The sequence below is a fragment of the Anomaloglossus baeobatrachus genome, chromosome 9, assembly GCF_048569485.1.
Source record: "Anomaloglossus baeobatrachus isolate aAnoBae1 chromosome 9, aAnoBae1.hap1, whole genome shotgun sequence".
NCBI classification, from domain to species: Eukaryota; Metazoa; Chordata; class Amphibia; order Anura; family Aromobatidae; genus Anomaloglossus; species Anomaloglossus baeobatrachus.
In genome coordinates this window covers 741490-763698 of record NC_134361.1, presented here as the reverse complement: position 1 = coordinate 763698, position 22209 = coordinate 741490, and the positions used below count along the sequence as shown (strand labels likewise).

At 39.7% G+C, this 22209-nt stretch overlaps 1 long non-coding RNA gene across 1 annotated transcript; it reads right to left on the bottom strand.

The window, feature by feature from the left end:
- Positions 1-19710: 19710 nt before the first annotated feature.
- Positions 19711-21910, bottom strand: LOC142250238 (uncharacterized). Its single transcript, XR_012725160.1, has 3 exons — positions 21823-21910; positions 20966-21116; positions 19711-20847 (listed from the first exon to the last, which is right to left on the bottom strand). It is a non-coding gene; the product is annotated as an uncharacterized LOC142250238 (long non-coding RNA).
- Positions 21911-22209: the final 299 nt, after the last annotated feature.

Sequence of the window (22209 nt, the reverse complement as noted above, 5' to 3'; positions counted from 1 at the left end):
TTAAAACATGACGCAGTGCAGTGTAAATAACTAAAGGGACCCAGTGTGATCTAGATGAAAACATGGCGCACTGCAGTTTAAATAACTAAAGGGACCCGGTGTGATCTAGATAAAAACATGGCACACTGCAGTGTAAATAACTAAAGTGGCCCAGTGCGATCTAGATGAAAACATGTCACAGTGCAGTGTAAATAACTAAAGTGGCCCAGTGTGATCTAGATGAAAACATGGTGCAGTGCAGTGTAAATAACTAAAGTGGCCCAGTGCGATCTAGATGAAAACATGGCGCACTGCAGTGTAAATAACTAAAGGGACCCAGTGTGATTTTGATGAAAACATCGCGCAGTGTAGTGTAAATAACTGAAGTGGCCCAGTGCGATCTAGATGAAAATTTGGCGCAGTACAGTGTAAAAACTAAAGGGACCGAGTGCAATCTAGATGAAAACATGACGTACTGCAGTGTAAATAACTAAAGGGACCCAGTGCGATTTAGATGAAAACATGACGCAGTGCAGTGAAAATAACTAAAGTGGCCCAGTGTGATATTGATGAAAACATGACGCAGTTCAGTGTAAATAACTAAAGTCGCCCAGTGTGATCTAGATGAAAACATGGAGCAGTGCAGTGTAAATAACTAAGGTGGCCCAGTGCGATCTAGATGAAAACATGGCGCAGTGCAGTGTAAATAACTAAAGTGGCCCAGTGCAATATAGATGAAATTGTGGCGCAGTGCAGTGTAAATAACTAAAGGGACCCAGTGCAATATAGATGAAAACATGGTGCAGTGTAAATTAACTAAAGTGTCCCAGTGTGATTTTGATGAAAACATAACGCAGTGAAGTTTAAATAACTAAAGTGGCCCAGTGCAATATAGATGAAAACAGGGCGCAATGCAGTGTAAATAACTAAAGTGGCCCAGTGCAATATAGATGAAAACATGGCACACTGCAGTGTAAATAACTAAAGTGGCCCAGTGCGATCTAGATGAAAACATGGTGCAGTTCAGTGTAAATAACTAAAGTGGCACAGTGCGATTTAGATGAAAACATGGCGCACTGCAGTGTAAATAACTAAAGTGGCACAGTGTGATCTAGGTGAAAACATGGCACACTGCAGTGTAAATAACTAAAATGGCCCGGTGCGATCTAGATGAAAACATGGCGCAGTGCAGTGTAAATAACTAAAGTGGCCCAGTGCAATATAGATGAAAACGTGGCGCACAGCAGTGTAAATAACTCAAGGGACCCAGTGTGATCTAGATGAAAACATGACACAGGGCAATGTAAATAACTAAAGGCACCCAGTGCGATTTAGATGAAAACATGACGTACTGCAGTGTAAATAACTAAAGGGACCCATTGCAATCTAGATGAAAACATGACGTACTGCAGTGTAATTAACTAAAGGGACCCAGTGCAATATAGATGAAAACATGATGCAGTGCAGTGTAAATAACTAAAGTGTCCCAGTGTGATATTGATGAAAACATGATGCAGTGCAGTGTAAATAACTAAAGTCGCCCAGTGCGATCTAGATAAAAACATGGAGCAGTGCAGTGTAAAAAACTAAGGTGGCCCAGTGCAATCTAGATGAAAACGGCGCAGTGCAGAGTAAATAAATAAAGGGACCCAGTGTGATCTAGATGAAAACATGGTGCAGTGCAGTGTAAATAACTAAAGTGGCCCAGTGCGATCTAGATGAAAACATGGTGCAGTGCAGTGTAAATAACTAAAGGGACCCAGTGCAATATAGATGAAAACATGGTGCAGTGCAGTGTAAATAACTAAAGGGACCCTGTGCAATATAGATGAAAACATGGTGCAGTGCAGTGTAAATAACTAAAGTGGCCCAGTGTGGTCTAGATGAAAACATGGTGCAGTGCAGTGTAAATTAACTAAAGTGGCCCAGTGCAATATAGATGAAAACAGGGTGCAGTGCAGTGTAAATTACTAAAGTGGCCCAGTGCAATATAGATGAAAACGTGGTGCAGTGTAAATAACTAAAAGGACCCAGTGTGATCTAGATGAAAACATGGCGCAGTGCAGTATAAATAACTAAAGTGGCCCAGTGCAATTTAGATGAAAACATGGCGCAGTGCAGTGTAAATAACTAAAGGGACCCAGTGCAATATAAATGAAAACATGACGCAGTGCAGTGTAAATAACTAAAGGAACCCAGTGTGATCTAGATGAAAACATGATGCAGTGCAGTGTAAATAACTAAAGGGACCCAGTGTGATGTAGATGAAAACATGGCGCACTGCAGTGTAAATAACTAAAGGGACCCGGTGTGATCTAGATGAAAACATGGCACACTGCAGTGTAAATAACTAAAGTGGCTCAGTGCGATCTAGATGAAAACATGGCACCGTGCAGTGTAAATAACTAAAGTGGCCCAGTGTGATCTAGACGAAAACATGACGCAGTGCAGTGTAAATAACTAAAGGCACCCAGTGCGATCTAGATGAAAACATGACATACTGCAGTGTAAATAACTAAAGGGACCCAGTGAAATATAGATGAAAACATGACGCAGTGCAGTGTAAATAAATAAAGTGGCCCAGTGCGATCTAGATTAAAACATGGCGCAGTGCAGTGTAAATAACTAAAGTGGCACAGTGCCATTTAGATGAAAACATGGTGCAGTGCAGTGTAAATAACTGAAGTGGCCCAGTGCGATCTAGATGAAAATGTGGCGCAGTACAGTGTAAAAACTAAAGGGACCCAGTGCAATCTAGATGAAAACATGACGTACTGCAGTGTAAATAACTAAAGGGACCCAGTGCGATTTAGATGAAAACATGACGCAGTGCAGTGTAAATAACTAAAGTGGTCCAGTGCAATATAGATGAAAACATGATGCAGTGTAGTGTAAAAAACTAAAGTCGCCCAGTGTGATCTAGATGAAAACATGGCGCAGTGAAGAGTAAATAAATAAAGGGACCCAGTGTGATCTAGATGAAAACATGGCGCAGTGCAGTGTAAATAACTAAAGGGACCCAGTGCAATATAGATGAAAACATGACGTGGTGCAGTGTAAATAACTAAAGGAACCCAGTGTGATCTAGATTAAAACATGACGCAGTGCAGTGTAAATAACTAAAGGGACCCAGTGTGATCTAGATGAAAACATGGCGCACTGCAGTTTAAATAACTAAAGGGACCCGGTGTGATCTAGATAAAAACATGGCACACTGCAGTGTAAATAACTAAAGTGGCCCAGTGCGATCTAGATGAAAACATGTCACAGTGCAGTGTAAATAACTAAAGTGGCCCAGTGTGATCTAGATGAAAACATGGTGCAGTGCAGTGTAAATAACTAAAGTGGCCCAGTGCGATCTAGATGAAAACATGGCGCACTGCAGTGTAAATAACTAAAGGGACCCAGTGTGATTTTGATGAAAACATCGCGCAGTGTAGTGTAAATAACTGAAGTGGCCCAGTGCGATCTAGATGAAAATTTGGCGCAGTACAGTGTAAAAACTAAAGGGACCGAGTGCAATCTAGATGAAAACATGACGTACTGCAGTGTAAATAACTAAAGGGACCCAGTGCGATTTAGATGAAAACATGACGCAGTGCAGTGAAAATAACTAAAGTGGCCCAGTGTGATATTGATGAAAACATGATGCAGTTCAGTGTAAATAACTAAAGTCGCCCAGTGTGATCTAGATGAAAACATGGAGCAGTGCAGTGTAAATAACTAAGGTGGCCCAGTGCGATCTAGATGAAAACATGGCGCAGTGCAGTGTAAATAACTAAAGTGGCCCAGTGCAATATAGATGAAATTGTGGCGCAGTGCAGTGTAAATAACTAAAGGGACCCAGTGCAATATAGATGAAAACATGGTGCAGTGTAAATTAACTAAAGTGTCCCAGTGTGATTTTGATGAAAACATAACGCAGTGAAGTTTAAATAACTAAAGTGGCCCAGTGCAATATAGATGAAAACAGGGCGCAATGCAGTGTAAATAACTAAAGTGGCCCAGTGCAATATAGATGAAAACATGGCACACTGCAGTGTAAATAACTAAAGTGGCCCAGTGCGATCTAGATGAAAACATGGTGCAGTTCAGTGTAAATAACTAAAGTGGCACAGTGCGATTTAGATGAAAACATGGCGCACTGCAGTGTAAATAACTAAAGTGGCACAGTGTGATCTAGGTGAAAACATGGCACACTGCAGTGTAAATAACTAAAATGGCCCGGTGCGATCTAGATGAAAACATGGCGCAGTGCAGTGTAAATAACTAAAGTGGCCCAGTGCAATATAGATGAAAACGTGGCGCACAGCAGTGTAAATAACTCAAGGGACCCAGTGTGATCTAGATGAAAACATGACACAGGGCAATGTAAATAACTAAAGGCACCCAGTGCGATTTAGATGAAAACATGACGTACTGCAGTGTAAATAACTAAAGGGACCCAGTGCAATCTAGATGAAAACATGACGTACTGCAGTGTAATTAACTAAAGGGACCCAGTGCAATATAGATGAAAACATGATGCAGTGCAGTGTAAATAACTAAAGTGTCCCAGTGTGATATTGATGAAAACATGATGCAGTGCAGTGTAAATAACTAAAGTCGCCCAGTGCGATCTAGATAAAAACATGGAGCAGTGCAGTGTAAAAAACTAAGGTGGCCCAGTGCAATCTAGATGAAAACATGGCGCAGTGCAGAGTAAATAAATAAAGGGACCCAGTGTGATCTAGATGAAAACATGGTGCAGTGCAGTGTAAATAACTAAAGTGGCCCAGTGCGATCTAGATGAAAACATGGTGCAGTGCAGTGTAAATAACTAAAGGGACCCAGTGCAATATAGATGAAAACATGGTGCAGTGTAGTGTAAATAAGTAAAGGGACCCAGTGCAATATAGATGAAAACATGGTGCAGTGCAGTGTAAATTAACTAAAGTGGCCCAGTGCAGTATAGATGAAAACAGGGTGCGGTGCAGTGTAAATAACTAAAGTGGCCCAGTGCAATATAGATGAAAACGTGGTGCAGTGTAAATAACTAAAGGGACCCAGTGTGATCTAGATGAAAACATGGCGCAGTGCAGTATAAATAACTAAAGTGGCCCAGTGCAATTTAGATGAAAACATGGCGCAGTGCAGTGTAAATAACTAAAGGGACCCAGTGCAATATAGATAACAACATGACGCGGTGCAGTGTAAATAACTAAAGTAACCCAGTGTGATCTAGATGAAAACATGACGCAGTGCAGTGTAAATAACTAAAGGGACCCAGTGTGATCTAGATGAAAACATGGCGCACTGCAGTGTAAATAACTAAAGGGACCCGGTGTGATCTAGATGAAAACATGGCACACTGCAGTGTAAATAACTAAAGTGGCTCAGTGCGATCTAGATGAAAACATGGCACCGTGCAGTGTAAATAACTAAAGGCACCCAGTGCGATATAGATGAAAACATGACGTACTGCAGTGTAAATAACTAAAGGGACCCAGTGAAATATAGATGAAAACATGACGCAGTGCAGTGTAAATAAATAAAGTGGCCCAGTGTGATCTAGATGAAAACATGGTGCAGTGCAGTGTAAATAACTAAAGTGGCCCAGTGTGATCTAGATGAAAACATGGTGCAGTGCAGTGTAAATAACTAAAGTGGCACAGTGCCATTTAGATGAAAACATGGTGCAGTGCAGTGTAAATAACTGAAGTGGCCCAGTGCGATCTAGATGAAAATGTGGCGCAGTACAGTGTAAAAACTAAAGGGACCCAGTGCGATCTAAATGAAAACATGACGTACTGCAGTGTAAATAACTTAAGGGACTCAGTGCGATTTAGATGAAAACATGACGCAGTGCAGTGTAAATATCTAAAGTGGCCCAGTGTGATATTGATGAAAACATGATGCAGTGTAGTGTAAATAACTAAAGTCGCCCAGTGCGATCTAGATGAAAACATGGCGCAGTGCAGAGTAAATAAATAAAGGGACCCAGTGTGATCTAGATGAAAACATGGCGCAGTGCAGTGTAAATAACTAAAGTGGCACAGTGCAATTTAGATGAAAACATGGCGCAGTGCAGTGTAAATAACTAAAGGGACCCAGTGCAATATAGATGAAAACATGACGTGGTGCAGTGTAAATAACTAAAGGAACCCAGTGTGATCTAGATTAAAACATGACGCAGTGCAGTGTAAATAACTAAAGGGACCCAGTGCGATCTAAATGAAAACATGGCGCACTGCAGTTTAAATAACTAAAGGGACCCGGTGTGATCTATATAAAAACATGGCACACTGCAGTGTAAATAACTAAAGTGGCCCAGTGCGATCTAGATGAAAACATGTCACAGTGCAGTGTAAATAACTAAAGTGGCCCAGTGTGATCTAGATGAAAACATGGTGCAGTGCAGTGTAAATAACTAAAGTGGCCCAGTGCAATCTAGATGAAAACATGGCGCACTGCAGTGTAAATAACTAAAGGGACCCAGTGTGATTTTGATGAAAACATCGCGCAGTGCAGTGTAAATAAATAAAGTGGCCCAGTGCGATCTAGATGAAAACATGGTGCAGTGCAGTGGAAATAACTAAAGTGGCCCAGTGTGATCTAGATGAAAACATGGTGCAGTGCAGTGTAAATAACTGAAGTGGCCCAGTGCGATCTAGATGAAAATGTGGCGCAGTACAGTGTAAAAACTAAAGGGACCCAGTGCGATCTAGATGAAAACATGACGTACTGCAGTGTAAATAACTAAAGGGACCCAGTGCGATTTAGATGAAAACATGACGCAGTGCAGTGTAAATAACTAAAGTGGCCCAGTGTGATATTGATGAAAACATGATGCAGTGTAGTGTAAATAACTAAAGTCGCCCAGTGCGATCTAGATGAAAACATGGCGCAGTGCACAGTAAATAAATAAAGGGACCCAGTGTGATCTAGATGAAAACATGGCGCAGTGCAGTGTAAATAACTAAAGTGGCACAGTGCAATTTAGATGAAAACATGGCGCAGTGCAGTGTAAATAACTAAAGGGACCCAGTGCAATATAGATGAAAACATGACGTGGTGCAGTGTAAATAACTAAAGGGACCCAGTGTGATCTAGATGAAAACATGGCGCACTGCAGTTTAAATAACTAAAGGGACCCGGTGTGATCTAGATAAAAACATGGCACACTGCAGTGTAAATAACTAAAGTGGCCCAGTGCGATCTAGATGAAAACATGTCACAGTGCAGTGTAAATAACTAAAGTGGCCCAGTGTGATCTAGATGAAAACATGGTGCAGTGTAAATAACTAAAGTGGCCCAGTGCGATCTAGATGAAAACATGGCGCACTGCAGTGTAAATAACTAAAGGGACCCAGTGTGATTTTGATGAAAACATCACGCAGTGTAGTGTAAATAACTGAAGTGGCCCAGTGTGATCTAGATGAAAATTTGGCGCAGTACAGTGTAAAAACTAAAGGGACCGAGTGTGATCTAGATGAAAACATGACGTACTGCAGTGTAAATAACTAAAGGGACCCAGTGCGATTTAGATGAAAACATGACGCAGTGCAGTGAAAATAACTAAAGTGGCCCAGTGTGATATTGATGAAAACATGACGCAGTTCAGTGTAAATAACTAAGGTGGCCCAGTGCGATCTAGATGAAAACATGGCGCAGTGCAGTGTAAATAACTTAAGTGGCCCAGTGCAATATAGATGAAATTGTGGCGCAGTGCAGTGTAAATAACTAAAGTGGCCCAGTGCGATCTAGATGAAAACATGGTGCAGTTCAGTGTAAATAACTAAAGTGGCACAGTGCGATTTAGATGAAAACATGGCGCACTGCAGTGTAAATAACTAAAGGGACCCAGTGCAATATAGATGAAAACAGGGCGCAGTGCAGTGTAAATAACTAAAGTGGCCCAGTGCAATATAGATGAAAACATGGCACACTGCAGTGTAAATAACTAAAGTGGCCCAGTGTGATCTAGATGAAAACATGGTGCAGTGCAGTGTAAATAACTAAAGTGGCCCAGTGCGATCTAGATGAAAACATGGCGCACTGCAGTGTAAATAACTAAAGGGACCCAGTGTGATTTTGATGAAAACATCGCGCAGTGCAGTGTAAATAAATAAAGTGGCCCAGTGCGATCTAGATGAAAACATGGTGCAGTGCAGTGTAAATAACTAAAGTGGCCCAGTGTGATCTAGGTGAAAACATGGTGCAGTGCAGTGTAAATAACTAAAGTGGCACAATGCCATTTAGATGAAAACATGGTGTAGTGCAGTGTAAATAACTGAAGTGGCCCAGTGCGATCTAGATGAAAATGTGGTGCAGTACAGTGTAAAAACTAAAGGGACTCAGTGCGATCTAGATGAAAACATGACGTACTGCAGTGTAAATAACTAAAGGGACCCAGTGCGATTTAGATGAAAACATGACGCAGTGCAGTGTAAATAACTAAAGTTGCCCCGTGTGATATTTATGAAAACATGATGCAGTGTAGTGTAAATAACTAAAGTCGCCCAGTGCGATCTAGATGAAAACATGGCACAGTGCAGAGTAAATAAATAAAGGGACCCAGTGTGATCTAGATGAAAACATGGCGCACTGCAGTTTAAATAACTAAAGGGACCCGGTGTGATCTAGATAAAAACATGGCACACTGCAGTGTAAATAACTAAAGTGGCCCAGTGCGATCTAGATGAAAACATGTCACAGTGCAGTGTAAATAACTAAAGTGGCCCAGTGTGATCTAGATGAAAACATGGCGCACTGCAGTGTAAATAACTAAAGGGACCCAGTGTGATTTTGATGAAAACATCACGCAGTGTAGTGTAAATAACTGAAGTGTCCCAGTGCGATCTAGATGAAAATTTGGCGCAGTACAGTGTAAAAACTAAAGGGACCGAGTGCGATCTAGATGAAAACATGACGTACTGCAGTGTAAATAACTAAAGGGACCCAGTGCGATTTAGATGAAAACATGACGCAGTGCAGTGAAAATAACTAAAGTGGCCCAGTGTGATATTGATGAAAACATGACGCAGTTCAGTGTAAATAACTAAAGGCGCCCAGTGTGATCTAGATGAAAACATGGAGCAGTGCAGTGTAAATAACTAAGGTGGCCCAGTGCGATCTAGATGAAAACATGGCGCAGTGCAGTGTAAATAACTAAAGTGGCCCAGTGCAATATAGATGAAATTGATGCGCAGTGCAGTGTAAATAACTAAAGGGACCCAGTGCAATATAGATGAAAACATGGTGCAGTGCAGTGTAAATTAACTAAAGTGGCCCAGTGTGATTTTGATGAAAACATGACGCAGTGAAGTTTAAATAACTAAAGTGGCCCAGTGTAATATAGATGAAAACAGGGCGCAGTGCAGTGTAAATAACTAAAGTGGCCCAGTGCAATATAGATGAAAACATGGCACACTGCAGCGTAAATAACTAAAGTGGCCCAGTGCGATCTAGATGAAAACATGGTGCAGTTCAGTGTAAATAACTAAAGTGGCCCAGTGCGATCTAGATGAAAACATGGCGCACTGCAGTGTAAATAACTAAAGGGACCCAGTGTGATTTTGATGAAAACATCACGCAGTGTAGTGTAAATAACTGAAGTGTCCCAGTGCGATCTAGATGAAAATTTGGCGCAGTACAGTGTAAAAACTAACGGGACCGAGTGCGATCTAGATGAAAACATGACGTACTGCAGTGTAAATAACTAAAGGGACCCAGTGCGATTTAGATGAAAACATGACGCAGTGCAGTGAAAATAACTAAAGTGGCCCAGTGTGATATTGATGAAAACATGACGCAGTTCAGTGTAAATAACTAAAGTCGCCCAGTGTGATCTAGATGAAAACATGGAGCAGTGCAGTGTAAATAACTAAGGTGGCCCAGTGCGATCTAGATGAAAACATGGCGCAGTGCAGTGTAAATAACTAAAGTGGCCCAGTGCAATATAGATGAAATTGTGGCGCAGTGCAGTGTAAATAACTAAAGGGACCCAGTGCAATATAGATGAAAACATGGTGCAGTGCAGTGTAAATTAACTAAAGTGGCCCAGTGTGATTTTGATGAAAACATGACGCAGTGAAGTTTAAATAACTAAAGTGGCCCAGTGTAATATAGATGAAAACAGGGCGCAGTGCAGTGGAAATAACTAAAGTGGCCCAGTGCAATATAGATGAAAACATGGCACACTGCAGTGTAAATAACTAAAGTGGCCCAGTGCGATCTAGATGAAAACATGGTGCAGTTCAGTGTAAATAACTAAAGTGGCACAGTGCGATTTAGATGAAAACATGGCGCACTGCAGTGTAAATAACTAAAGGGACCCAGTGCAATATAGATGAAAACAGGGTGCAGTGCAGTGTAAATAACTAAAGTGGCCCAGTGCGATCTAGATGAAAACATGGTGCAGTTCAGTGTAAATAACTAAAGTGGCACAGTGCGATTTAGATGAAAACATGGCGCACTGCAGTGTAAATAACTAAAGTGGCACAGTGTGATCTAGGTGAAAACATGGCACACTGCAGTGTAAATAACTAAAATGGCCCGGTGCGATCTAGATGAAAACATGGCACACTGCAGTGTAAATAACTAAAATGGCCCGGTGCGATCTAGATGAAAACATGGCGCAGTGCAGTGTAAATAACTAAAGTGGCCCAGTGCAATATAGATGAAAACGTGGCGCACAGCAGTGTAAATAACTAAAGGGACCCAGTGTGATCTAGATGAAAACATGACGCAGGGCAATGTAAATAACTAAAGGCACCCAGTGCGATTTAGATGAAAACATGACGTACTGCAGTGTAAATAACTAAAGGGACCCAGTGAAATATAGATGAAAACATGTTGCAGTGCAGTATAAATAACTAAAGTGGCCCTGTGCGATGTAGATGAAAACATCGCGCAGTGCAGTGTAAATAAATGAAGTGGCCCAGTGCGAACTAGATGAAAACATGGCGCACTGCAGTGTAAATAACTAAAGGGACCCAGTGCAATATAGATGAAAACAGGGCGCAGTGCAGTGTAAATAACTAAAGTGGCCCAGTGCAATATAGATGAAAACATGGCACACTGCAGTGTAAATAACTAAAGTGGCCCAGTGTGATCTAGATGAAAACATGGTGCAGTGCAGTGTAAATAACTAAAGTGGCCCAGTGCGATCTAGATGAAAACATGGCGCACTGCAGTGTAAATAACTAAAGGGACCCAGTGTGATTTTGATGAAAACATCGCGCAGTGCAGTGTAAATAAATAAAGTGGCCCAGTGCGATCTAGATGAAAACATGGTGCAGTGCAGTGTAAATAACTAAAGTGGCCCAGTGTGATCTAGGTGAAAACATGGTGCAGTGCAGTGTAAATAACTAAAGTGGCACAATGCCATTTAGATGAAAACATGGTGTAGTGCAGTGTAAATAACTGAAGTGGCCCAGTGCGATCTAGATGAAAATGTGGTGCAGTACAGTGTAAAAACTAAAGGGACTCAGTGCGATCTAGATGAAAACATGACGTACTGCAGTGTAAATAACTAAAGGGACCCAGTGCGATTTAGATGAAAACATGACGCAGTGCAGTGTAAATAACTAAAGTTGCCCCGTGTGATATTTATGAAAACATGATGCAGTGTAGTGTAAATAACTAAAGTCGCCCAGTGCGATCTAGATGAAAACATGGCACAGTGCAGAGTAAATAAATAAAGGGACCCAGTGTGATCTAGATGAAAACATGGCGCACTGCAGTTTAAATAACTAAAGGGACCCGGTGTGATCTAGATAAAAACATGGCACACTGCAGTGTAAATAACTAAAGTGGCCCAGTGCGATCTAGATGAAAACATGTCACAGTGCAGTGTAAATAACTAAAGTGGCCCAGTGTGATCTAGATGAAAACATGGCGCACTGCAGTGTAAATAACTAAAGGGACCCAGTGTGATTTTGATGAAAACATCACGCAGTGTAGTGTAAATAACTGAAGTGTCCCAGTGCGATCTAGATGAAAATTTGGCGCAGTACAGTGTAAAAACTAAAGGGACCGAGTGCGATCTAGATGAAAACATGACGTACTGCAGTGTAAATAACTAAAGGGACCCAGTGCGATTTAGATGAAAACATGACGCAGTGCAGTGAAAATAACTAAAGTGGCCCAGTGTGATATTGATGAAAACATGACGCAGTTCAGTGTAAATAACTAAAGGCGCCCAGTGTGATCTAGATGAAAACATGGAGCAGTGCAGTGTAAATAACTAAGGTGGCCCAGTGCGATCTAGATGAAAACATGGCGCAGTGCAGTGTAAATAACTAAAGTGGCCCAGTGCAATATAGATGAAATTGATGCGCAGTGCAGTGTAAATAACTAAAGGGACCCAGTGCAATATAGATGAAAACATGGTGCAGTGCAGTGTAAATTAACTAAAGTGGCCCAGTGTGATTTTGATGAAAACATGACGCAGTGAAGTTTAAATAACTAAAGTGGCCCAGTGTAATATAGATGAAAACAGGGCGCAGTGCAGTGTAAATAACTAAAGTGGCCCAGTGCAATATAGATGAAAACATGGCACACTGCAGCGTAAATAACTAAAGTGGCCCAGTGCGATCTAGATGAAAACATGGTGCAGTTCAGTGTAAATAACTAAAGTGGCCCAGTGCGATCTAGATGAAAACATGGCGCACTGCAGTGTAAATAACTAAAGGGACCCAGTGTGATTTTGATGAAAACATCACGCAGTGTAGTGTAAATAACTGAAGTGTCCCAGTGCGATCTAGATGAAAATTTGGCGCAGTACAGTGTAAAAACTAACGGGACCGAGTGCGATCTAGATGAAAACATGACGTACTGCAGTGTAAATAACTAAAGGGACCCAGTGCGATTTAGATGAAAACATGACGCAGTGCAGTGAAAATAACTAAAGTGGCCCAGTGTGATATTGATGAAAACATGACGCAGTTCAGTGTAAATAACTAAAGTCGCCCAGTGTGATCTAGATGAAAACATGGAGCAGTGCAGTGTAAATAACTAAGGTGGCCCAGTGCGATCTAGATGAAAACATGGCGCAGTGCAGTGTAAATAACTAAAGTGGCCCAGTGCAATATAGATGAAATTGTGGCGCAGTGCAGTGTAAATAACTAAAGGGACCCAGTGCAATATAGATGAAAACATGGTGCAGTGCAGTGTAAATTAACTAAAGTGGCCCAGTGTGATTTTGATGAAAACATGACGCAGTGAAGTTTAAATAACTAAAGTGGCCCAGTGTAATATAGATGAAAACAGGGCGCAGTGCAGTGGAAATAACTAAAGTGGCCCAGTGCAATATAGATGAAAACATGGCACACTGCAGTGTAAATAACTAAAGTGGCCCAGTGCGATCTAGATGAAAACATGGTGCAGTTCAGTGTAAATAACTAAAGTGGCACAGTGCGATTTAGATGAAAACATGGCGCACTGCAGTGTAAATAACTAAAGGGACCCAGTGCAATATAGATGAAAACAGGGTGCAGTGCAGTGTAAATAACTAAAGTGGCCCAGTGCGATCTAGATGAAAACATGGTGCAGTTCAGTGTAAATAACTAAAGTGGCACAGTGCGATTTAGATGAAAACATGGCGCACTGCAGTGTAAATAACTAAAGTGGCACAGTGTGATCTAGGTGAAAACATGGCACACTGCAGTGTAAATAACTAAAATGGCCCGGTGCGATCTAGATGAAAACATGGCACACTGCAGTGTAAATAACTAAAATGGCCCGGTGCGATCTAGATGAAAACATGGCGCAGTGCAGTGTAAATAACTAAAGTGGCCCAGTGCAATATAGATGAAAACGTGGCGCACAGCAGTGTAAATAACTAAAGGGACCCAGTGTGATCTAGATGAAAACATGACGCAGGGCAATGTAAATAACTAAAGGCACCCAGTGCGATTTAGATGAAAACATGACGTACTGCAGTGTAAATAACTAAAGGGACCCAGTGAAATATAGATGAAAACATGTTGCAGTGCAGTATAAATAACTAAAGTGGCCCTGTGCGATGTAGATGAAAACATCGCGCAGTGCAGTGTAAATAAATGAAGTGGCCCAGTGCGAACTAGATGAAAACATGGTGCAGTGCAGTGTAATTAACTAAAGTGGCCCAGTGTGATCTAGATGAAAACATGGTGCAGTGCACTGTAAAAAACTAAAGTGGCATAGTGCCATTTAGATGAAAACATGGCGCAGTGCAGTGTAAATAACTGAAGTGGCCCAGTGCGATCTAGATGAAAATGTGGCGCAGTACAGTGTAAAAATTAAAGGGACCCAGTTCGATCTAGATGAAAACATGACGTACTGCAGTGTAAATAACTAAAGTGGCCCAGTGCAATATAGATGAAAACGTGGTGCAGTGTAAATAACTAAAGGGACCCAGTGTGATCTAGATGAAAACATGGCGCAGTGCAGTGTAAATAACTAAAGTGGCCCAGTGCAATTTAGATGAAAACATGGCGCAGTGCAGTGTAAATAACTAAAGGGACCCGGTGTGATATAGATAAAAACATGGCACACTGCAGTGTAAATAACTAAAGGGACCCAGTGTGATCTAGATGAAAACATGGCGCAGTACAGTGTAAATAACTAAAGTGGCCCAGTGCAATTTAGATGAAAACATGGCGCAGTGCAGTGTAAATAACTAAAGTGGCCCAGTGTGATATTGATGAAAACATGATGCAGTGCAGTGTAAATAACTAAAGTCGCCCAGTGCGATCTAGATGAAAACATGGAGCAGTGCAGTGTAAAAAACTAAGGTGGCCCATTGCGATCTAGATGAAAACATGGCGCAGTGGAGAGTAAATAAATAAAGGGACCCAGTGTAATCTAGATGAAAACATGGTGCAGTGCAGTGTAAATAACTAAAGTGGTCCAGTGCGATCTAGATGAAAACATGGCACACTGCAGTGTAAATAACTAAAGGGACCCAGTGTGATTTTGATGAAAACATGACGCAGTGAAGTGTAAATAACTAAAGTGGCCCAGTGCAATATAGGTGAAAACAGGGTGCAGTGCAGTGTAAATAACTAAAGTGGCCCAGTGCAATATAGATGAAAACGTGGTGCAGTGTAAATAACTAAAGGGACCCAGTGTGATCTAGATGAAAACATGGCGCAGTGCAGTGTAAATAACTAAAGGGACCCAGTGTGATCTAGATGAAAACATGGCGCACTGCAGTGTAAATAACTAAAGGGACCCGGTGTGATCTAGATAAAAACATGGCACACTGCAGTGTAAATAACTAAAGTGGCCCAGTGCGATCTAGATGAAAACATGGCACCGTGTAGTGTAAATAACTAAAAAGGCCAAGTGTGATCTAGATGAAAACATGGCGCAGTGCAGTGTAAATAACTAAAGTGGCCCAGTGCTATCTAGATGAAATCATGGTGCACTGTAGTGTAAATAATTAGAGACCCAGTGCAATATAGATGAAAACATGACGCAGTGCAGTGTAAATAACTGAAGTGGCCCGGTGCGATGTAGATGAAAACATGGCACACTGCAGTGTAAATAACTAAAGTGGCCCAGTGTGATCTAGATGAAAAGATGGTGCAGTGCAGTGTAAATAACTAAAGTGGCCCAGTGCAATATAGATGAAAACATGGCACACTGCAGTGTAAATAACTAAAGTGGCCCAGTGCGATCTAGATGAAAACATGGTGCAAAGCAGTGTAAATAACTAAAGTGGCCCAGTGCGATCTAGATGAAAACATGGCACACTGCAGTGTAAATAACTAAAGTGGCCCAGTGTGATCTAGATGAAAACATGACGCAGTGCAGTGTAAATAACTAAAGGGACCCAGTGCAATATAGATGAAAACATGGTGTAGTGCAGTGTAAATAACTAAAGGAACCCAGTGTGATCTAGATGAAAACATGACGCAGTGCAGTGTAAATAACTAAAATGGCCCAGTGCGGTCTAGATGAAAACATGGCGCAGTGCAGTGTAAATAACTAAAGTGGCTCAGTGCAATATAGATGAAAACGTGGCGCACTGCAGTGTAAATAACTAAAGGGACCCAGTGTGATCTAGATGAAAACATGACACAGGGCAATGTAAATAACTAAAGGCACCCAGTGCGATTTAGATGAAAACATGACGTACTGCAGTGTAAATAACTAAAGGGACCCGGTGAAATATAGATGAAAACATGTTGCAGTGCAGTATAAATAACTAAAGTGGCCCTGTGCGATGTAGATGAAAACATGGTGCAGTGCAGTGTCAATAACTAAAGTGGCCCAGTGCCATTTAGATGAAAACATGGCGCAGTGCAGTGTAAATAACTGAAGTGGCCCAGTGCGATCTAGATGAAAATGTGGCGCAGTACAGTGTAAAAACTAAAGGGACCGAGTGCGATCTAGATGAAAACATGACGTACTGCAGTGTAAATAACTAAAGGGACCCAGTGCAATATAGATGAAAACATGACGCAGTGCAGTGTAAATAACTAAAGTGGCCCAGTGCGATCTAGATGAAAACATGACGCAGTGCAGTGTAAATAACTAAAGTGGCCCAGTGCAATATAGATGAAAACATGACGCAGTGCAGTGTAAATAACTAAAGTGGCCCAGTGCAATATAGATGAAAACATGACGCAGTGCAGTGTAAATAACTAAAGTGGCCCAGTGCGATCTAGATGAAAACATGACGCAGTGCAGTGTAAATAATTAAAGGAACCCAGTGCGATCTAGATGAAAACATGACGCAGTGCAGTGTAAATAACTAAAGGAACCCAGTGTGATCTAGATGAAAACATGTAAACAAGAGAAAAAGAAGTAGGCAAAAAGCACTCAACTCACTAGATAAATACACAAAATATAACAAGAAATTTATTGAAAAATAATTCAGTGCAAACACCATAAAAACATTTAAAAGAAGGACACTCATCCCATGGACCCAAATAAAGGGCTAATGCAATATATAGGACAATGCAGGTACATCAATGCAGTAAACAGGACATAGAAAACAATACTGGTAATATAAATCAGTATGAAATCCAGAAATAACAGTCCAGGTGGAGCCAACAATTGTAATGGCTGCAATATTAAGGTGCCAGTGCAACAATAAAAAATATATCAGCACCAGAACAATACATAAGCACCGACTGTAACAATCTAAGGCCTCTGCCACACTCACGTGTAAAAAACGTACGTTTGCTGTAGTCCGTTTTTTGTGTCCGTGTTCCGTATTTGCAGTCCGTTTTTCCCCTCCGTGTAGTGTCCGTATGCATATCGTGTGTCATACGTGTGTACGTGTGTGCGTTTTCCTGTGCGTGAAATACGTCAGTGTGTGTTCCGTGTGCAGTCCGTTTTTTGTGCGTGTTTAACATGTTTCACACATTGAGATAATGGTGATTACTTGGAATTAAATGACACATAGGTGTATGTGATTAGGACATAAATATAAGTTAACTATAAACTGTTTCCTGCTTGTATTTTGCCTTGGAGCACCTATGTGTTGAGACAAAAATTGTCGCAATGCCATTATCCACGGAGGCCTTAGTGTTTTTATGTTGGATTATATCTCGTCGTTTTGGCGTTAGACGGCACATGTTGCATTATGATAATGTAAGAAGAACCAGATTGTGGGTGCATCCACTAATGATGATGCGGCCTATGCATGGTCATTTCCATACTTTATTTTTTGAGTTACGGAATTTCCCAGATAAGTTTTTTTCATACTGCCGGTTGTCAGTTGAGAGTTTTGATTACTTACTAAATATTTTACGACCTCATTTGCAACATCAGGACACTTGGATGCGGCTTTCCATTTCCCCAGAGGAGAGATTCATGGTGACTCTGAGGTATAATTTTTTTTTTTTTAAATTGTTTTTAAATGTGTTATTTTTCACATTGAAATGTGTAATTGATCTTTATTGATCTAATATCTGTGTAGAATCAATGTTTGTGTTTTATTTTGATTGGTTTAATTTGAAATAACATATTGTTGTTAATTGTAAATCATTGTTTGTCTTGTTTTCATAGATTCTTGGCGACTGGTCAATCTTTTAGTGCTTTACATTTTGATTTTTTGTTGGGGAGATCAACCATTGCCGTTATAGTACGTCACACATGCGACATGATATGGCAACATTTAAAAGAACAAATGATGCCTCAGCCAAACAGAGAAGATTGGTTGAAAATCTTTAAGGGCTTCAAGGACTCTGTTGACTTTCCTAACTGCATAGGAGCTTTGGATGGCAAGCATTTCAGAGTTAAAAAGCCACCAAACTCTGGGTCACGTTATTTCAATTTTCATAGGTTTTTTTCCGTTGTTATTTTGGCATTGGTTGACACAGAATACCGTTTTATTTATGCAGACATTGGGGCCTATGGTAGTGCCTCAGATGCCCGTATTTTCCGTTCATCAAGATTAGCCCAACGCCTGCAAGAAAATGCATTATTGATCCCCCCACCAGTTGCCCTACCTGGTACATCTGGACCGTTGGCACCATATGTGATGGTAGCAGATGCAGGATTTGCATTATCCAAACATGTTATGCGACCATATCCAAGGAGATCCATTGATGACAGGAAACAGTACTTTAATAATCGGCTAACTAAAGCAAGACGTTATGTGGAGTGTGCATTTGGTATTTTAGCTAACAAATGGTGCATTTATCAGACAACTATTCAGTTGCACCCAAACTTTGTCACATCTGTCCTCAAGGCTACCATAGTGCTTCACAATTTCTGTCGGATACATGAAGGAGGAACTTATGTGGATGATGAATTTCAGATAAACCATGTTGTTAATCCAACAGGTGAACCTATGTCTCATAATTCCGTGACATCTGGTTTACAAATTAGAAATTTATTTACTGATTACTTTAATTGTTTTGATGATAACAATAATAGTGATGTATGTTAAGATTGTCTTGGATTTATTTAGAGAACAATTTATTATTTTTTCTTATACGAAAATGTGTAATTATTTCTAAACATCTAAGAGCTTAAATCTTACTTGTATTAAAGTGAAAATGCGTTAATCATCAACTGACATTTATGTTAACAACATGGATTTCTGAATGTTGTATGTATGTTTTTGTAAATTTCTGTGTTACTATCATGTTTTTTTTGTTATTTGAAACTTACAACATTAATAATGTTAAACGTCTATAGAAAAAATGCAATATTATTTTTAAATTTAAATAATAAACATGATAGTTTTTTTCACAAACATATTTTTTTATTAATAATAAGCATATTAATCCATAAAGTAATGCTGTTCTTTTGTCACATAAAAATAATAAATGAACATATTGTTCATCTTCTGTTAAATTTTACAAAATGAAAATTTTTATGGTATTCTTTCGAAAATTAAAAATATAATTTACTTACAAGAGTAAATTTTCAAAAATGTGTCCATTGGTTACAATGTTGTACAATTGACGACCAATTAAGTTGGTCTCATGTTGGACATTGACATAGACATAATAAATGTAAACTGTGTTTTGAGAATATAAGAAGTAATCTAACCATCAAATTGGTTGGGTACAAATGTGTTCCTAAAACTAAAAAAACAACCATGCCATCAAACATATATGTGATCCGTCACTAAATATAATCACACATGTTTTATTTTTTTTTTAAACTCAGAGTTGACACATTTTTGGAAATCCCTCTTTTTAGAAATTTTGACTCATTCATCATATTTTTTTTTTGAATGTCAAGATTACCAAAAATGTGTATCATAAGTCAACAAGATCTTCTAGTGAAGTAACCTGAGTGTTGCTGAGTATGTTGTTTTGTGTGGCCTCAGAAATAGTATTTTCAGGAATGGAAGCAGTTGTTTGCTGAACAACATTCCTATTACTAACTACAGTATTGTGTGGAACAGTCTGTTGCATGCTTGTTTGTCCCAACACATTGCCTGATGTTGAGTACACCTGTGGATCTACATGGGTAATTGGGTATTGTGTGTGTGTATGTTGTTGACCTTGAGGATAGTTGACTGATGTTTGTAAGTGTGGTGTAGGTAACATAGTTGTGATTGGATAATGAGGCATCATGAATGATTGTGGGTATGTTGAACCAGGAAACAAGTTAGGTAAACCACCAATATTTGTGGGTTGAGTAAAGTAACTAGTACTTGGAGTGGGTTGTAAATTCATATAGTTGATGGGTTGCTGTGAGGTTGCACTTTGTACAGTGCTTAAGGCACCAGTATTGGTTGCAACATACCCTTGTCTAATTGGTGTTGGGAATAACGTACTTGAAGCAATTGAAGGTTGACCAGATTGTTGTAATACTGGATTATTGACTATTACAGTTGCCATTGTTGTTTGTGTTGAAATTGTATTTTGATTGTCTGTTGTGTTTGGGACTGTATGTTGTTGCATAATGGTACGCCAATTTTCTATGGCCTCATATACTCTCACTGGTTCCTGTTCTGCCTGACTAGCTGAAAGTAGGGTCAGCATAGCAGCACGTACACGTTCCTGCCTATCGGATGGAATTTTGGTTAGGCTAGAAGATAAAGACCGACAAAAGCGCTCGGCATCTGTTTCAGGAATCAGAGTGTTCATTATGTGAATAATGCGTGTGTCAATTATTTCCGGTAAGGATCTCATTTCCTCAGGTCTGCGGATTCTTCTTGCACGTAGAGGTTGTGGTGCAAAACGTGGAAGTACATTTGTTTGTGTTGATTGTGTAGCTGGTGTGGTTGTTTGTTGTGTTGATGAGGCTTGGGTGTTGGTTTGTGCACTCTCTGTCCCACCCTCATGTGATTCAGTTGCTGCATCTTGTTGAATCTCTGGATTTTCACTGTCTTCTCTGCCAGGTTCTTGTTCTGATGCTGAGGTGGCTGTAGCAGAGGGACCAGCTGTTGGTTGATCATCTGAATCGTCTAGATTATCCTCCGTTCTATAAGAAAAGAGACAACATATTACAATCTTAACATTTATATTTGTACAATTATCTTCATGAAGTAAATGAAACTTTTTTTTTATTTTTTTTTTTTTAAAAAAAAAAAAAAACTTACTGTGTTACTTCTAAGATGGGTGCTAGGAAGCTTATTTGTTGATAATAAACATATCTGCGTTTGCGGCCTTGGCTGGATGAGGATGGTATAGGGTTGTACTCCCTTCGGTACTGATCACGTGCAGAACGCCAACGCCTTTTCACCAAGTCAACTGTGTAATTTTTAAAAATATGTCACTTGCAACATTCACCATAAATCTGCACACATTAATTAAAATAATGTTTGCTAAATGTAATATACTATTTAACCAAATCATGTTGGCCAAATACTTTTGAGGACAAAAATTTTTGGAATATATTCTTCATTCAAAACCATTTTTAGACATTCACACATAACAAAATAATATTTCTGTTAAATTATCTTTGAAGTAATTGTCATATATATTAAAAATTTCCTTTTTTTTTTTTTGTCCAATAACATTTGGCAAAAAAGTCCTAGAAATATTATTTTATTCATGTAGGTCATGATATTGAAATGTCATTTAACTAAATAAAAAAAAAATATTAAAAATAAAAAAACATGATTTGAAATTGTGATACGAAACTTAGACTCATAAAACAGGGAAATTAAAAACACATGACAGTTTAATCAGTTAGTTAATTAACTTCATGAAGAATTCAAAGGCAGATTACAAAAATAAGTATACTTTGATTTTTGTCAGTTATGAAATGTTTGGTTACCTTTTTAAAAATTTAACATGAACTCAATATATAGAGTAGGACATATACCAATTCTTCACAAAGATTTTTTAACTAAAAGACAACATAACTATAACAACACATTCACAGTTTGTAATTATTTTAAAAATCCTAATATATATATTAAATAAAAAAATATAAAAACATACAACAACTTACCATATTTAGCACGCTTTGCAGGCGAACATCTAGCCCATGCATTATTGGGGTACACTTCCTCAGCTACTTGATTCCAATGGCGGTCAACTGTCAGTCGGTCATGGTAACCATCAACACGTGTATCCCATAATGGTGGGTGAGTCTCGACAGCTGTTATCAGTTTCTCCGTGTCCACCCGTGGTGCCATTATTATATTTCGTAGGCGAAATTTTGCTCAAAATATATCTTTCAATACACAGAACTACAACTGCTTGCTTGCTCACTCCTTCTGCAAATGCATAGTTAGTTTTGTGCAAAAAAAATATGTTAGCTACGCCACCTGAAAGTATTTGAGATTGTAACAACCTTTCTAATGAAAACACGGACACGGACCACACGGATAGCATA